The sequence below is a fragment of the Camelus dromedarius genome, chromosome X (genome assembly GCF_036321535.1).
Source record: "Camelus dromedarius isolate mCamDro1 chromosome X, mCamDro1.pat, whole genome shotgun sequence".
In the NCBI taxonomy this organism is placed as follows: domain Eukaryota; kingdom Metazoa; phylum Chordata; class Mammalia; order Artiodactyla; family Camelidae; genus Camelus; species Camelus dromedarius.
In genome coordinates this window covers 73,881,894-73,901,306 of record NC_087472.1, presented here as the reverse complement: position 1 = coordinate 73,901,306, position 19,413 = coordinate 73,881,894, and the positions used below count along the sequence as shown (strand labels likewise).

The window sequence follows — 19,413 nt, the reverse complement described above, 5'->3', positions numbered from 1 at the left end:
AAGTCTTAGTCTTATAAAGAGTTCTACAAACTTTCCTAACTTTTTATCCCTCAACTGTTTTACCTGTTTTGTGTAAAAGGCTCTGGGGTCCCCAGTGAGGGATTGAGCCAAGTGACTCAGACCCTTTTGTCAATCTTTTAACTTGACTAATTGCCCCAAGTAATTATTGGTGAGGTATCTCAGCATAATTTTCTTCCAGACTTTTAAATATAAATAAATATATATATTTAAACTGGGGTAAAACAGAGCAGACTTGTTGAGGCCCTTTAATGTTAGGGACCAGTAGGGTACCCCTTGGGTCCATCCAATCTTAGGTATTGTTGTATCAGAACCTTTTGTTTTAATCCCATTAGCATCCATTTTACTTATCCCATTTCTTAATAACTGTCTATAGATTTCTTTATCTCTTTGGGTTGAGTCCCTTTAAAATTTCCACCTTTTTGGAAAGAAGTCTCTAGACTTTCTCTTCAGTGTTTTTGTTTTTTTTTTTACTTCCCTGTCAATCAACCTAATTAACATTAATTGTCCTAATGTTTTTATTAGCATCTGTAAGGCCCATTGAGGGGAAGCAGAGACCACAAATAAGGCTTCCTATGCCACTTTTGCTTGTTTTAAATTAAGGGACTTTTTAGGTTAATTGTTTTATATATTGGTTTATATACATATATATATAAAATGTTTTATATACATATTTATATATATATTTTTTATATATATATATGTTTTCCACCTTTTAATTTGTTTTTTCATAGGTTCCAACAAAACAGCTGTTTAGAATGACAGCTCTCTAAAAATTTACCAATTTAGAAGTTTCCCCAATTTAAAGGAGCCATTAGCTGGCCATTAACAAGATACACCTTAATAAGAGGCATCCCTATAAGAGAGTGCAAAGGATGTAGACTTAACAAGATCTAGAAAGTTAAACTCCCAAAAACAGTATAAGAAAGTAAAGGCCTTTGTTGTACAGGAAGACACAACAAAGGTTAAGATAGCAAAAGCTCCTAAGAGTTGGCACAAGGACTGCTTAGAATCACAGTTTATTCAACTGGCCATCAAATATACACCATATGTGTACCTTCTGGATGGCAGGGACTAAGTTCTCAACACACACACGTGCACACACACACACATGCCTAAGAAGATCAGGTAGTATATTTACATCTCAAAGACACACAGAGAGAAATGCAAATTCCCCCCTTGAAGGGCTTTTGATTTTTTAGGATCTGAATTAATAAAAAAACGTTTTATCAAGCCAGCTTTCTCTAATTTAACTGCATACACAATAAAAGAGCTCCACATTTCAGGGAAAGATTTTTCTTTCTCATTAAACTTTGTTTTAATGGGTCTTAAAATTTTATGACAGATTTTTGGTCAAGTTGTTTCCATGAAAAAGTACTGATTTTAAAAATTAATAACTTAAAACTGTCCCAAACAAAACAAATGATTCACAAAAATTCTCCTTTCCTTCTGAAGGTTTTACAATACATTGTTATCATTAACTAGTTTTTTTACTATTAAACTTAAATGGCCAACTGAGACAAACAGTTCTGAGACTGTTCTCCCACCACTGATTAAGACTGGGGTGGCAGGTATAGGGGATAATTTTCATTTAGCCTTCTGGGCACACTTGGTGACCTTGCCAGGTCTAGCTGCCTTCTTATCCACTGCCTTTATGACACCCACAGCAAACATCTGTCCCATGTCATGAACAGCAAAATGGCCCAGAGGAGGATAGAGTCTCAACACACATGGGCTTTCTAGGAACCATGTCAATGATGGCAGCATCACCAGATTTTAAGAACTTGGGCCACTTTCTAGCTTATTACCAGAATGAAAATCTTCTCCTTTAGCTTAGCAAACTTGCAAGCAACATGGGCTGTATGACAATCCAGCACAGGTGCAAATCCAGCACTGATTTGGCCTGGATGGTTCAAGATAATCACCTGAGCTGTGAAACCAACTGCTCCCATTGGTGGATCATTTCTGCTGTAACTAGCTACATTGCTATTAGGAACATCCTTGACAGACATGTTCTTGACATTGAAGCCCCGGTTGTCTCCAGGAAGGGCTTCACTCAAAGCTTTGTGGTGCATTTCAACAGACTTGACTTTAGTTGTAATATTGACTGGAGCAAAGGTGACTACCAGGCTTGAGAACACCAGTCTCCACTCGACCCATAGGGATGGTAGCAATACCACCAATTTTGTAGACTTCATGGAGGGGCAGATGCAAGGGCTTGTCAGTTGGATAAGCTGATGGCAGGATGCAATCCAGAGCTTCAAGAAATGTGATTCCACTGGCATTGCCATCTTTATGGGTGGCTTTCTATTCTTTGAACCAAAGCACATTAGCACTTGGCTCCAATATGTTGTCACCATTCCAGCCCGAAATTGACACAAATGCTATTGTGTCAGGGTAGTAGCCAATTTTCTTAATGTAGGTACTTTATTAACAATTTCCTCTTATCTCTTCTGGCTGTAGGGTGGCTCAGTGGAATCCATTTTGTTAATGCCAACAGTCAGTTATTTCACACCCAGAGTGTAAGCCAGAAAGGCATGCTCACAGGTCTGCCCATTCTTGGAGATATCTGCTTCAAATTCACCAACACCAGCAGCAACAATCAGGACAGCACAGTCAGCCTGAGATGTGTCTGTAATCATGTTTTTGATAAAGTCTCTGTGTCTGGGGCATCCATGATGGTCACATAGTACTTACTGGTCTCAAATTTCCACAAGGAGTTAGCAATGGTGATACCATGCTCAAGTTCAGCTTTCAGTTTGTCCAAGATCCAGGCATACTTGAAGGAGCCCTTTCCCACCTCAACAGCCTCCTTCTTGAACTTTTCAATGGTTCTTCTGTTGATCCCACCACATTTGTAGATCAGATGGCCAGTAGTGTTAGATTTGACTGAATCTATGTGTCCAGTGACCATGATGTTGATGTGAGTCTCCTTTCCAGTTTTGGCTTAGGTTTAGCAGTGGTTTTCATGACATCTGTGTTCTGGTGGCAAACCCATGTGCCCAATTTTCAGGGCAAGATTTTCTTTAATTCCCAATGAAGAATGGACTTATAAGTTTTGTACTTACATAAACCTGGCTGGAGTGTTAGTTGGAAGCAAAGGTGTTAGGCCAGTCTCTCACATAACCACCCAGTCCAGACTTCTCAGTGTCTCTCAGCTGAGCAACTCCCAGTGTCTTTCAATCAGGTTCTCCCAGTATCCTTCAACTGGGGGGTCATTTCCCAGTATCTTTCAACTGGGAAGCCAGGTACCAGTTAGACACCACCAAATAAAACTCAGGATTATCAACCAATAATTGTAAGATCTGAGAACCAGGAGAGACTCACTCAAATTTGTCTGGGAACTCCAAGTAGGTGGACAGGCCTAAGATGCCTCTGCTAGTACTGAGGCTCTGGATCCTTTTAGAGTTCAGGCAAAGGAGAAAAGTTTGCTCTGGGTCCCTTCTTTGGTCACCAAAACTGTTTATTAAAAAAAAGGACAACCTAAAAGTTGATAATTACGTTTTATTCAGCGGTCATACTGAGAACTTAAGTCCAGGAGACAGCCTCTCAGGAAGCTCTGAGGGACTGTTCTGAAGAGATAAGGGAGGAACCAGGATATACAGGAGTTTTTGTGAAAAAAAAAAAAGACCCCATGTAATTGGAACATTAGAAGTTGACTGTTACTTGAAGAAAACCAGACATCTCATGTTAATGAATTTAGCACTTTTCTATTTATGGGAAGATGCAAGAGCTTTAGCGTATTGAAGTCATTTCTTTGATATGCACCTTAACTATCTAGGGCCAGTATCATTTCTCTCTATCTTGAATCTCCTCAGGGTGCACAGTTGGGGGTGGCTGCAGTGAATGATGGCTTGATTTGGCACAACATCCTTTGTTTACTGATCTGGCAGGTGACATTCTTCATCTACATTGCTTTTAATATTCTCTCTTTAGCCTTAATTTTTGCCTTTTTAATTACAATGTGTCTTGATGTATTTTTCTTTGGGTTAATTCTGTTTGAGACTCTGCTCTTCTTGGACTCAGATGCCTGTTTCCTTTTCCAGGTTAAGGAAGTTTTCAGTTCTTATGTCTTCAATTATGTTCTCAGTCCCTTTCTCTCTTCTCCTTCTGGGACTTCTATAATGTGAATATTAGTGTGCTTGATTTTGTCCCAGAGATTTTTTAAACTGTCCTCTTTCCTTTCATTCTTTTCTCTTTGTTCTGTTCTGCATCAGTGATTTTCACTACTCTGTCTTCCAGTTCACTGATCAATTCCTCTACATCATTTAGTCTACTGTTGATTCTTTTTAATGTATTTTTTGTTTCAGTTATTATATTCACCATCTGTTTGATAGTTATTTATATATTCTAACTCTTTGTTAAAAAGTTTTAACTTCTCACTCTATGTATCCATTCTTCTCCCAAGTTCTTTGATGATTTTTACAATCACTACCGTGAACTCTTTCTCAGGTAGATTTCCTATTTTCACTTCTCTTAGTTTCCCTTCTGGGGTTTTATCTTGTTCCTTCATTTGGAACATATTCCTCTGTTGTCTCATTTTGCCTAAGTTGCTGTTTTTATTTTTATGTATCTTGTATGTTAGTTACATTTCCTGACTTTGGAGAAGTGGTCTTTTGTACAAGATGTCCTGTGTATCTTTGCAGCACACTCCCCTCTTGTCACCAGAGCTACATACTCCAGGGGTTCCCCCTATGATGTCTGCATGGGTCTTTCACTTGTGGCAGGCTGTCTATGTGGGTGATCTGGTAGGCTTGGTTCACCCCCAGTTCAGTTGGTTGCCAGGCCCTGCCTTGTGTGGAGGCTGCCAACCACTGGTTTGCAGGACCAGGACACAAGGCAGCTGATTGTAGAACCTTGAGGGGGGGAACCCAGGGCTAGTGCTTATTTACTAGTAGGTGGTATCAGTGTCCAGGAGACCCTGGGGCTAATGACTACCCACTGGTGGGTAAAGCCAGGACCTGGGGTCTGGTTTCAGGGCCCAGGGATACCAAAGCTGGTGTCAGGTCATTGGAAGGTGAGTCTGGTTCCTAACACAGTTGGATATGGCATCTGGTCTGGAGTGTCCCAAAGCTTGTGTTGGCCTTCTAGTATGTGGGGCCAGGTCCCAACCAGTCCCAGGGCAGCATATGGCCTGTGGATGGGTGGGTGGAATCCATAGATTGCAAGGCTGCAGTTTTCTTGCTGCTGATGTCTGCTCCCCAATGGGTGAGGCTAGGCCAGAGACTAAAGCAGTCTCCCTGGAGGGTGGGGCTGAGGCCCAGAGGATTCTTTGGCTGGTGCCTGTCTACTGGTGGGTGGAGCTGGGTCCTGGGTTCTCTGGCTGGAGGGCCTTGGGGGTCCTGGTCTAATGCCTGTTCACTGGATTGTAGGGGTGGTTGCTGGACCTTCTATTGGGCAGAGCCATATTTGAGATGGCTGTGGGCTCAGGGAGCTTTAAGGCAGCCTGGCTACTGGTGAGTGGGGCTGTGTCTATTCCCAGTTAGTTGCTTGGCCTGAGGTATCCCAGTACTGGTGTGTGAAGACTGTTGGGCCACCTTGGGATGGATCCTGGGGCTAATAAACTAGAGGGAGGATTCCAAAATTGCACTTGCCAGCACCAGCTCCCCAGAATGGCTGCTTCCAGTGCCTATATCCACAGGGTGAGCTTCAATTGCCTCCTGCCTCTCTGGAAGACTCTCCAAGATCAACAGGTAGGTCTGACCCAGGATCCTATCAAATGATTGCTTCTGCTGTTAGTCCCAGAATTTGTGAGATTTCGTGTGTACCCTTTAAGAGTGGCATCTCTATTTTCCGCAGCCCTCTGGAACTTTCAAAAGTAAGCCCCACTGACCTTCAAAGCCAAATGCTCTTGGAGCTCATCTTCCCAGTGCAGGATCCCCAATATGGGGCTCAGACCTCTCACTATTTTCAGGAAGCCTCTACAATTGTAATTATTCTCCCATTTGTGGGTCACTCGCCCAGGGGTATGGCACCTTACTGTATCATGACTCTGACCCTCCTACCCACCTTGTTCTGTTTCCGTCTTTATACCTTTAGTTGTAGAAGATATTTTCTGATCAGTTTTGGTCTTTTTATTTGATGGTCAATTTGCAAATAGTTATAATTTTGATGTGCTTGTGAGAGGAGGTGAGCTCAGGGTCTTTCTGCTCCATCATATTGACCAATCCCCCTTCCATCTGTATGTCTTCTTTAGAAAAAATGTCTGTTCAGCTTCTTTAATCATTTTTATAATGAGATTTTTTCCTATTGATATGTGTGCTCTTTATATATTTTATATATTAACCCCTAATGAGGTAGATGGTTTAAAAATATTTCCCCATCCCATAGATTGTCTTTTAATTTTATGTTTCCTTTGCTATACAGAAGATTTTAAGTTTGATATTGTCCTACTTGTTTAATTTTACTTTTGTTGCTTATGCTTTTAGTGTCCTATGTAAAGAATCATTGCCAAGACCAATGTCAAGAAACTTTCCCCTATGTTTTCTTCAAGGAGTTTTATGGTTTTAGGTCTTATATTTAAGTTTTTAATACAATCTGAGTTCATTTTTGTGAGTGGTGCAAAATAGGGGTTCCAATTTCTTTCTTTTGTGCATTGATAACCAGTTTTTCTAACAACATTTATTGAAGAGACTGTCCTTTCTTCATTGTGTTCCTGGTGTCTTTGTCAAAGAATATTGACTGCAGATGTTTAATTTTACTTCTAGGCTCCATATTCTGTTCTGTTGTTCTATCTGTCTGTTTTTATGCTAGCACCATACTGTTTTGATCATTATAGCTTTGTAATATAGTTTGAATTCAGAATGTGTGATGTTTCCAGCTTTTTCCCCCTTAAGATAGTTTTGGATATTCAGGGTCATTAGCTGTTCCATACAAATTTTAGCATTGTTTTCTGTATATCTGTGAAAATTGCCATTGGACTTTTGATACAGATTGCATTGAATCTGGGTAGTATGGACATTTCAAAAATATCAGTTCTTCCACTCCATAAACACATAATATCTTTCCATTTATTTGTGTCTTATTCAATTTCTTTCATCACTGACTTATAGTTTTTCATGTACAGGTATTGTATCTCCTTGACTAAATTTATACCTAATATTTTGTTGCCTTAGATGTTGTTGTAAATGGTATTGTTCTTCAAATTTCTCTTTCAGATAGTTTATTTTTAGTGTATAGAAATGCAACTAGTTTTTTACATTCAAATTGTAGAAAACAGCTCTTTCATCTTGCTGACATCACTATCTTTGAGTATTCTATAACTGGCAAAACTATCCTTGAAAAATAAGAAATTAAGACAATTTCAGATAAACAAAGTCTGAAAGAGTGCATTTCCACTAAACATTCTCTACAACAAATACTAAGTGGAGTCCTTTAGATTGAAATAAAAGGATGCTAGATGGTAACTCAAAGTCATATGAAGAAATAATAATCTCATTTAAGAGCAAATACATGGGCAAATATAAAACTCATTATTATTGTAATTTTGGTTTGTAACTTCACTTTTTATTTTTTATGAATGCATACAAATCATCATGAAACTTTGTTAATGGGTACACATTATTAAATAATTATTTGTAACATTGAGAAGATAAGGAGTACAGAATTATAAAGGAATAGAGTTTTTGTATATTATTGAAGTTAAGTTGGTGTCAATTTTAAATATATTGTCATAACCTTAGAGTGTTATACATAATCTCTGCAGTAACCACAAAGATAATGTTTACAGAATATACTATAATATAAGAAAATATATAAATATAATGTAAGGAAATGAATAGGTAATCAAAGTATGTCACTAAAAAAAAATCCTCTATACCAAGGAAATCAATAATGGAAAAAATGAGGGATAAAAAATTTGAGACATATGGGAAACAAATAACAATGTGGATAAAGCAAGTGCTTCCCTATCAGTAATGTCCTTAAATGCAAATTCATTAAACTCTTCAATCAAAAGTCATTGATTAGCAGAATGGATTAAAATGCTTCAGTCAAAAGACATAGAGTGTCAGACTGGATAATAAAGCAAGAACCTTCAATATGCTGCGTACAAGAGACCCACTTTAGGGAGAAGGACACATATAGATTGAGAGTGAAAGGATGGAAAAGGATATTCCATGCAAATGGAAAAGCCAAAAAAGCAGGTGTTGCAGTACTGATTTCAGACAAAATAGACTTTGAAACAAAGGCCATAAAGAAAGATAAAGAAGGACATTTTATAATGATTAAAGGAGTAATACAAGATGAGGATATTACACTCATTAATATATATGCACCCAATATAGGAGCACCTAAGTACATACAAGAATTGCTAACAGAGATAAAGGGGGATATTGATGGAAATACAAACATAGTTGGAGATTTTAACACTGCATTAACATCACTAGACAGATCTTCCAGACAGAAAAGAAATAAGGCAACAGAGAAATTAAATAATACAATAGAAAAGCTAGATTTGGTGGATATTTTCAGAGCATTACACACCCAAAAATAGGATATACATTCTTTTCAAGTGCACATGGAACATTTTCCAGGATTGATCATGTACTTGGGCACAAAAGAAACCTCAACAATTTTAAGAAGATAGAAATTATCTCAAGTATCTTTACCGACCACAATGCCATGAAACTGGAAATCAACAACAGAGAAACATAGGAGAGAAAAAGGAAAGCATGGAGATTAAACAATATGCTATTGAAAAAACAATGGGTCAATGAGGAAATCAAAGCTGAAATTAAAAAATACCTTGAGACAAATGATAATCAAAGCACAACCACTCAAAACCTATGGGACACAGCAAAGGCAGTGCTAAGAGGGAAGTTTATACTGATACAGGTCTTCCTCAAAAAAGAAGAACAATCTCAAATAAACAATTTAACCCACCACTTGAATGAATTAGAAAAAGAAGAACAAAAATCCCCAAAAAGCAGCAGAAGGAAGGAAATAATAAAGATCAGAGAGGAATTAAATACAATAGAGATTAACAAGACCATAGAAAAAATCAACCAAACCAAAAGCTGGTTTTTTGAAAAAGTAAATAAAATCGACAAGCCTCTGGCCAAACTCACAAAGAAGAAAAAAGAGAGAGCACAAATTAGCAAAATAAGAAAGGAAAATGGAGAAATTACAACAAACAAATAGAAATACAGAATATCATACGAGAATATTATGAAAAACTATAGGGAACCAAACTGGATAACCTAGAGGAGATGGACAAGTTTCTGGAAACATACTGTCCACCAAGACTGAATCAAGAAGAATCTGAAAACTTGAACAATCTGATCACTAGAAAGGAAATAGAAATAGCAATTAAAAACCTCCCTACAAATAAAAGTCCAGGACCAGACGGCTTCACCGGGGAATTCTACCAAACATACAAACAAGAACTCATACCAGTCCTTCTCAAACTCTTCCAGAAGATTGAAAAGGAGGGAATACTCCAAAACTCATTCTATGAAGCCACCATCACCCTGATACCAAAACCAGGCAAAGACGCTACCAAAAAAGAGAATTATAGGCCAATATCACTGATGAACATAGACGCCAAAATCCTCACCAGAATTTTAGCAAATAGAATCCAACAACACATAAAAAAGATTATACATCATGACCAAGTGGGGTTCATCCTGGGGACACAAGGCTGGTTCAACCTACGCAAATCAATCAGTGTAATACATCACATCAACAAGAGAAAGGACAAAAACCACATGATCATCTCAATCGATGCAGAAAAAGCATTTGATAAAATTCAACACCCATTTATGATAAAAACTCTCACCTAAGTGGGTATAGAGGGAACATATCTCAACATTATAAAAGCTATATATGACAAACTTACAGCCAGCATAGTACTCAATGGTGAAAAACTCAAAAGCTTCCCACTAAAATCTGGGACAAGACAAGGATGCCCACTATCACCACTCCTATTCAACATAGTCCTGGAAGTCCTAGCCACAGCAATCAGGCAAGAGAAAGAAATAAAAGGGATTCAAATTGGAAAAGAAGAGGTGAAAATGTCACTATATGCTGATGACATGTTATTATATATAGAAAACCCTAAAAGGTCCACACAAAAGCTACTAGAGCTGATTGAAGAATTCAGCAAGGTAGCAGGTTACAAAATTAACGTTCAAAAATCAGTTGCATTTCTTTACACTAATGATGAATCAACAGAATTAGAAAGTAAAGAAACAATCCCCTTTAAAATAGCACCCAGAGTAATAAAATATCTGGGAATAAATCTAACCAAGGAGGTGAAAGAATTATACACAGAAAACTATAAACCATTGATGAAGGAAATTAAAGAAGACTTTAACAAATGGAAAGATATTCCATGCTCTTGGATTGGAAGAATCAATATTGTTAAAATGGTCACACTGCCCAAGGCAATCTACAGATTTAATGCAATCCCTATCCAATTACCCAGGACATATTTCACAGAACTAGAACAAATCATAATAAAATTTATATGGAACCATCAAAGACCTAGAATTGCCAAAGCATTACTGAAGAAAAAGAAAGAAGCTGGAGGAATAACTATCCCAGACTTCAGACAATACTATAGAGCTACAGTCATCAAGACAGCATGGTATTGGTACCAAAACAGACATATAGACCAATGGAGCAGAGTAGATAGCCCAGAAATGAACCCACAAGCTTTTGGTCAACTAATCTTTGACAAAGGAGGCAAGAATATACAATGGAATAAAGACAGTCTCTTCAGCAAATGGTGTTGGGAAAACTGGACAGCAGCATGTAAAACAATGAAGCTAGAACACTCCCTCACACCATATACAAAAATAAACTCAAAATGGATCAAAGACTTAAACATAAGACAAGATACAATAAACCTCCTAGAGGAAAACATAGGCAAAACATTATCTGACATACATTTCAAAAATTTTCTCCTAGAAGAAATAAAAGCAAGAATAAACAAATAGGACCTAATGAAACTTACAAGCTTCTGCACAGCAAAGGAAACCAGAAGTAAAACAAGAAGAAAACCTACGGAATGGGAGAAAATTTTTGCAAATGAAACTGACAAAGGCTTGATCTCCAGAATATATAAGCAGCTCATACGACTCAATAAGAAAAAAATAAACAACCCAATCCAAAAATGGGCAGAAGATCTAAACAAGCAATTCTCCAAGGAAGACATACAAATGATCAAAAAGCACATGAAAGAATGCTCAATATCACTAATTATCAGAGAAATGCAAATCAAAACTACAATGAGGTATCACCTCACACCAGTCAGAATGGCCGTCATTCAAAAATCCACAAATGACAAATGCTGGGGAGGCTGTGGAGAAAGGGGAACCCTCCTACACTGCTGGTGGGAATGCAGTTTGGTGCAGCCACTGTGGAAAACAGTATGGAGGTTCCTCAAAAGACTAGGAATAGACTTACCATGTGACCCAAGAATCCCACTCCTGGGCTTGTATCCAGAAGGAACCCTACTTCAGGATGACACCTGCACCCCAATGTTCATAGCAGCACTATTTACAATAGCCAAAACATGGAAACAGCCTAAATGTCCATCAACAGGTGACTGGATAAAGAAGTGGTGGTATATTTATACAATGGAATACAACTCAGCCATAAAAACCGACAACATAATGCCATTTGCAGCAACATGGATGCTCCTGGAGAATGTCATTCTAAGTGAAGGAAGCCAGAAAGAGAAAGAAAAATACCATATGAGATCGCTCATATGTGGAATCTAAAAAACAAAAACAAAAACAAACAAACAAACAAAGAAAAACAAAGCATAAATACAGGACAGAAATAGACTCATAGACAGAGAATACAGACTTGTGTTTGCCAGGGGGTGGACGGTGGGAAGGGATAGACTGGGATTTCAAAATTGTAGAACAGATAAACAAGATTACACTGTATAGCACAGGGAAATATACACAAAATGTTATGATAACTCACAGAGAATAAAAGGTGACAATGAGTGTGTATATGTCCATGAATGACTGAAAAATTGTGCTGAACACTGGAATTTGACACAACATTGTAAAATGATTATAAATCAATAAAAAATGTTAAAAAAATAATCCCACTATGTGCTACATACAAGAGACCTATTATGGGTCTGTGGACACACATGATATTAAAGTGGAAAATTTGAAAAAGACATTCCATGAAAAGTATAACTGAAAGAGAGCTGAAGCAGGTTTAGTAATATCAGACAAAATAGAGTTTAAGTCAAAAACTGTTACAAGAGACAATAAATGACATTATGCATTGGTAAGAGTTAATTAATCAAAAAGGAATAACAACTATAAACATACATGCACCAAACATCAGAGCTGTAAAATATAAGAAGCAAACATTGACAGAACTGAAGGAAGACAAAAAATCTATAAAATTGTAATAGGAGACATTAGTACTGCAGTTTGAATAATGGAAAAAACAAACATACAGTTGATCACTAAGGAAACAGAGGACTTGAAAAACACTATAGACCAATTAGACCTAACAGACATATACAGAATACTCAACCTCAACAGTAGAATACACTTCTTTCTTGAGTGCACATGAAACATTCCCCAGGATAGTCCATATGTTAGGCCACAAAACAACTCAATAAATTTTAAAAGAGTGAAACTAAAGTATTTTTTTATGAATATGATGGTATGAAACAATATATTAAGATTAGAAAAAAATGGAAAATCAGGAAGTTATGAAAATTGAAAAACACACTTTTAAACAACCAGTGTATCAAAGAAGAAATTACAAGGGCAGTTAGAATATCTTGAAACAAATGAAATGGAAATATAGCATGCTAAATCTTACAGTATGCACTGAAAGCAGTGCTAAGATGAAATTTTGTACTGGTAAATGCTTATGTTTAAAAAGAAAGAACTCAGATCAATAACTCAACTTGACACCTATAGAACCAGAGGAAACTAAATCTAAATCTAGCAGATGGAAGGAAATAATAAACATTATGGCTGAGATACAACAGGGAAAGGAAAAACAGTAGAGAAAATTAATGAAACCAGAAGTTGGTTTCTTGAAAATATCAAAAAAAGTTGACAAACATTTAGCTAGACTAACAAAAAAAGAGAGAAGACTCAAATTACCAAAATCAGAAATGAAAGTGGAAACATTAACTGCCAATTATATGGAAATAAAAAAGATTATAGTAGTTCTATGAACAATTCTATGCCAACAAACTGTATAATCTAGATGAAATGGACAAATTAACAGAAACCTACCAGGCCTGAATCAGGAAGAAACAGAAAATTTGAATAGACCTGTAATTAGTAAAGGGATTGAATCAGTAATTAAAAACCTCCTGACAAGAAAAAACCTTGGGTCAGCCTTGTACACTGAAAACTACAAAACATTGCTGAAAGGATTAAAGAAAACAAAAATAAGTGGAAAGACATACTATGTTCATGTATTACATAATATAGTTTGTTAACATGTTAACATGTTAATATGTTATGTACAAAGCAATCTACAGATTCAATGCAATCCCAATAAAAAAGTCAATGACATTTTTGGCAGAAAGAGAAAAATCTATCCTAAAGTTCATGTATAATCTCCAGGAATCCTGAATAGCCAAAACAATCTTGGAAAGGAAGAACAATTTTGGAAGACTCACTCACACTTATCTCAAATATCCCTACAAAGCTACAATAATGACAATAATGTGGTACTAGAATAAAGACAGACATTTAGACCACTAGACTAGAATAGACAATTCAGAAATGAACACTTGCATTTGTAGTCAAATAATTTTCAACAGGAGTGTCAAAACCATTCAATGCAAAAATGACAATCTTTTCAACAAACAGTGCTAGGAAAATGATATCCACATGCAAAAGGATGAAGTTGGACCCTTGCCTCACAGTATATGTAAAAATTAACCCAAAATGGAATAAGAACTTAAATTTAAGGGCTAAATAATAAATCAGATGAGAAAATCTTGATGACATTGAATTTGGCCATGATTTTTTTTTGATGTGACACCAAAAGCCCAGGCAACAAAAGAGAAAAATAGGTAAATTATGCTTCATCAAAATTAAAACTTACACATAATAGGACACTATCAAGAAAGAAAAAAGTATCCTACAGAATGGGACAAAATATTTGCAAATCATATATGTGAGGAAAGATTAATAGACATAATGTGTAAAGAACCTCTAAAATTCAATAACAAAAAAGCAAAAACCCAATTTAAATATGTGCAATTGGCTAGAATAAATATTTCTCCAAACAATTTATATAAATATCCAATAAATACACAAAAAGATGCTCAATGTTATTAATCAGTAAGGAAGTGCAAATCAAAACCATAGTGAGACACCACTTCAGACCTACTAGGATGGTATTGTGAAAAACAAAACAAAAACCAGAAAACCATGAGTTTTGGTTAGAACATAGAGAAACTGGAACCATTGTGAATTTATTGGGGATGTAAAAAGGAGCTGTTGCTGTGGAAAAGTTATGTTAGTTTCTCAAAAAATATACATAAACAGTATACTTTATGATCTAGCAATTCCACTTCTGGGTTTATACCCAAAGGAATTGAACAGATATTTGTATACCAATGTTCATAGCAGCATATTCACAACAGGCAAGAAATGAAAACAACCCACACACCCATTGATAGATAAATGGATAAACTGAGTGGTATATATATATTATGGAATATTATTCAGCTTTAAAAAGGTATGACATTTTCATACATGCTACAATATGGATGAACCTTGAAGACATTAAGCTAAGTGAAATGAATCAGACACAAAAGGGTAAATATTTAATAATTCTGCTAATATGAGCTACCTAGAGTATTAAAATTCAGAGATAGAAAGTAGAGTAGTAGTTGCCAGGGCTGGGAGAGGGGAATAACAGGGAATTATTCTTTAATGGGTATGTAGTTTCAGTTTGTACTTATAAAATTATTCTTGGAATAGATAGTGGTGATGATTGCACAACACTGGAACGTTAAAATGGTAAATTCTAATTTATATATATTTTATCATAATAAAAAAAAAGATCAGGACATGTGAGTTCTGGTAGATTATGTTTTTCAAGAAATTGGTCCATTTCATTAAGATTTTCAAATATGTGGGCATGGAGTTGTTATTAATATCTTTTTTGTATATATATATTTATCTATTGAAGTATAGTCAGTTTACAATGTTGTGTCAACATCTGATGTACAGCATAATGCTTCAGTCATACATGAACATACATATATACATTTCCATATTCTTCTTCACCGTAAGTTACTACAAGATATTGAATATAGTTCCCTGTGCTATAAAGTATAAACTTGTTGTTTATCTATTTTATATATATTAGTTAAGTATTCGCAAATCTCAAACTCCCAATTTATCCCTTCCCACCCCCTTCCCCAGCTGGTAACCATAAGTTTATTTTCTATGTCTGTGAGTCTGTTTCTGTTTGGATAAGTTCATTTGTCTTATTTTTCAGATTCCACATATGAATGATATCATATGGTATTTTTCTTTCTCTTTCTGGCTTACTTCACTTAGAATGGTATTCTCCAGGGACATCGATGTTGTTGCAAATGACATTATTTTATTATTTTTAATGACTGAGAAGTATTCCATTGTATAAATATACCACAACTTCTTTATCTGGTCATCTGTTAATGAAAATTTAGGTTGTTTTCATTCCTGGCTATTATAAATAGTGCTGCTATGAACATTGGGGTGCATGTATCTTTTTGAATTAAGATTCCCTCTGGATATATGCCCAGGAGTGGGGTTGCTGGATCATATGGTAAGTCTATTTTTAGCTTTTTGAGGGATTACCATACTCTTCCACAATGGCTGCAAAAAACTACATTCCCACCAACAGTATAGGAGGGTCCCCTTTTCTCCACACCCTCTCCTACATTTATCATTTGTGGACTTTTGAATGACAGCCATTCTGACTAGTGTGAGGTGATGTCTTATTGTAGTTTTGATTTGCATTTCCCTGATAATTAGTGATATTAAGCATTTTTTATGTGCCTATTGGCCATTTGTATGTCTTCATTGGAGAATTGCTTGTTTAGGTCTTCTGTCCATTTTTGGACTGGGTGGTTTGTTTTTTCTTATTAAGTTGTATGAGCTGTTTATATATTCAGGAAATTAAGCCTTTGTCAGTTTCACCTTTTGCAAATATTTTCTCCCATTCCAGATGTTGTCTTTTTGTTTTGCTTATGGCTTCCTTTCCTGTGCAAAAGCTTGTAAGTTAAAATTAGGTCTCATTTGTTTATTTTTGCTTTTATTTGTATTGCCTCAGTAGACTGCCCTAGGAGAACATTGCTGAGATTTATGTGAGATAATGTTTTGCCTATGTTTTCTTCTAGGAGGTTTATTGTGTCTTGTCTTATTTTTAAGTCTTTAATTCATTTTGAGTTTATTTTTGTATATGGTGTAAGGGAGTAATCTAACTTCATTGATTTACATGCAGCTGTTCAATTGTCCCAACACCATTTGCTGAAGAGACTGTCTTTATTCCATTGTATATTCTTGCCTCCTTTGTCAAAGATTAATTGACCAAAAGTTTTTGGGTTCATTTCTGGGCTCTTGATTCTGTTCCATTGATCCATATGTCTGTTTTTGTACCAGTAGTATGCTGTCTTGATGACTGTAGCTCTATAGTATTGTCTGAAGTCTGGGAGGGTTATTCCTCCAGCCTCTTTCTTTCTCTTCAGTAATGCTTTGGCAATTCTAGGTCTTTGATGGTTCCATATAAGTTTTATTATGATTTGTTCTAGTTCTGTGAAATATGTCCTGGGTAATTTGATAGGGATTGCATTAAATCTGTAGATTGCCTTGGGCAGTGACCATTTTAACAATATTGATTCTTCCAATCCAGGAGTATGGGATATCTTTCCATTTCTTTAAGTCTTCTTTAATGAATGTTTTAAAGTTCTCCATGTGTAAGTCTTTCACATCCTTGGTTAGATTTATTCCTATGTATTTTATTACCTTGGATGCAATTTTAAAAGGGATTGTTTCTTTACTTTTTTTTCCTGTTGATTCATCATTAGTGTAAAGAAATGTAACTGATTTTTGTACATTAATCTTGTATCCTGCTACCTTTTTTTTAACATTTTTTTATTGATTTATAATCATTTTACAATGTTGTGTCAAATTCCAGTGTAGAGCACAATTTTTCAGTTATATGTGAACATATATATATTCATTGTCACATTTCTTTCTCTGTGAGATTTCAAAATTGTAGAATAGATAAACAAGATTATACTGTACAGCACAGGGAAATATACACAAGATCTTATGGTAGCTCCTGCTACCTTTCTGAATTCTTTTATTAGTTCTAGTAGTTTTTGTGTGGAGCCTTTAGAGTTTTCTTTATATAGTATCATGTGTCTTGTCTTGTTTACAATAGCTATTTTACTAGGTTTGAAGTACTGTCTCATTGTGGTATTGATATGCATTTCTCTGATGATTAGTCATGCTGAGGATTTTTCATGTACCCATTGGCCCATCTGTTTATCTTCTTTGTAAAAATATATATTCAGGTTCTCTGCCTATTTTTAATTAGATTTTTTTTTTGACATTGAATTGCATTTGTTTTTTTTTTTTTTCAGGTGAGGCATTTGGATTTATACTTAAGGAATTACAAAATGATATTTGACAAAATATGTATTTATATTTAACTCTAAAAAGGCATAACATGTTAATCTGCTATAAATTTCATCCAAATAGCCTTAAATATTTTTGACTTTCTGACTAAGTGTCAATTACAGACATGGGTACCTTATCTAAATGCCACTTGACAGCCCTGTATTATTTTTGTTAGACCAAAGACTCATACAGAAAAAAAAAAAAAAAAAGAAAGAAAGAAAGAAAAGAGAAAAAAGGGAATAAAAGGCAACCATTTAAACTTAGTAAGAAAAACAAATATTTACTTCAAATTGCAGTATAAGCTTTTCAATCACAAAAAGAAAGAACAGAACCATGATCTGACACTGGTCATATCCTGTGAAAAAAACTTGAGACACAAAAATGGTAACACAAGGTAGCTGAGCTGCTTACATTGCAGGGAAAAGGAAATACAGTAGCTGAAATATGGCACTCTTGGGAATCAACCTCTAAACTAAATAGAATGCCTTTGAAATGATTAAATGTATTTGTGTATTAGTAAGAAAGCCTTACCACCATAAATAGTACAATATTTAAAAACTAAAAAAGTCATATCTACCTAAGATAGTGCATTTGAACTGTTGGACCTCTTTAAGTGCTGAAGGTGATTAAGGCTTTGCCTTTTTAAAAATTAAATAACTGCCTGTATGCTTCATAAAGTTCCACTTAATTGCAAAAGCGAATTTAAATCATGGAATATATTATCAAAGTTGCATAATTTCATTTGGGACTACTTGCAGGTTAAAGTCTCAAATTAAGTCTTTAATGCTCATTTTTAATCAATTAAAAGTTCAAAAGTTCTCAAATCTTCATTATCCTCTTGAACTTGCCCTTCTAAATGATCCTCAGACTGCAATTCATAGTTTGCAAATAAAAAGAATGCAATATGTATCATACTTCAAGAAAAGATGAAGGTGTCAAAGTACCATGCTTCTGGATCTTCCTCCTACTCTTTTCAATCTTCTTTATAATTTCTGCCACTATGTGGACTGACGAGTTAAGACCTAGAAGAAACAGCAAATTCAGGCTGTTTAGGCTCTCAGTCTGAAAAATTTTTTGAAGTGGAAGAAAGTAAATAATAACTGTCTCATGATCGATCCAAGAACTGCATTGCAAAACATTTTATTACTGCAAAATCCAATCTCAAACACAGATTTGGTCTGTGATTTGGAACTTAGTGCATTGGACATGTCAAAAAAACACAAGGCATGTGAAGTTCATTGCTCTGTTATCACGTTGTCTCATAGCTCCCACCAGAAGAAAAAGTCCCATAATGATTATTGAGGAAAAAGGTATTTAAAGTATCAGGTTTTTTGTTAAAATGCTGTCCTTCCAGTTGCGTGGAGCTTTATGAATGACAGCTTTATCCACTGGCTCTCCTCCAAGGCTCTGAGCTGGAGGTCCATCCATAATAATATTGATCCAGAAAATCTGCGTGGCATTGAGAGGATTAGGAAAGTTCACTAATGTAGCCAATGAGATTAAGGTTAATGCTGCTCTACACATGCTCAGTTGGAATATAACAAAATATTTTAATATTATTGTGAATCCCTCTACCCTCTTCAACTGCAGGCATGATGTTTTGGAAATCGTAATCCACCAGGATCATGTATGCTGCCTCTTTGGAAAAGTCTGTCCAGTCTGATCCATCGCAACTCCAATGTCTGTAGCCTTCAAAGCAAATGCATCATTTACTCCATCTCTTGTCATGGCCACAACATTCTCACTCCTCTGTAGAGACTTAATA

General features: G+C 35.7%; 1 pseudogene; it reads right to left on the bottom strand.

Annotated features, from left to right (window-relative positions):
- Positions 1-1,605: 1,605 nt before the first annotated feature.
- On the bottom strand, positions 1,606-19,275 carry LOC135320262 (elongation factor 1-alpha 1-like; annotated as a pseudogene).
- Between the last annotated feature and the right edge of the window lie 138 nt (positions 19,276-19,413).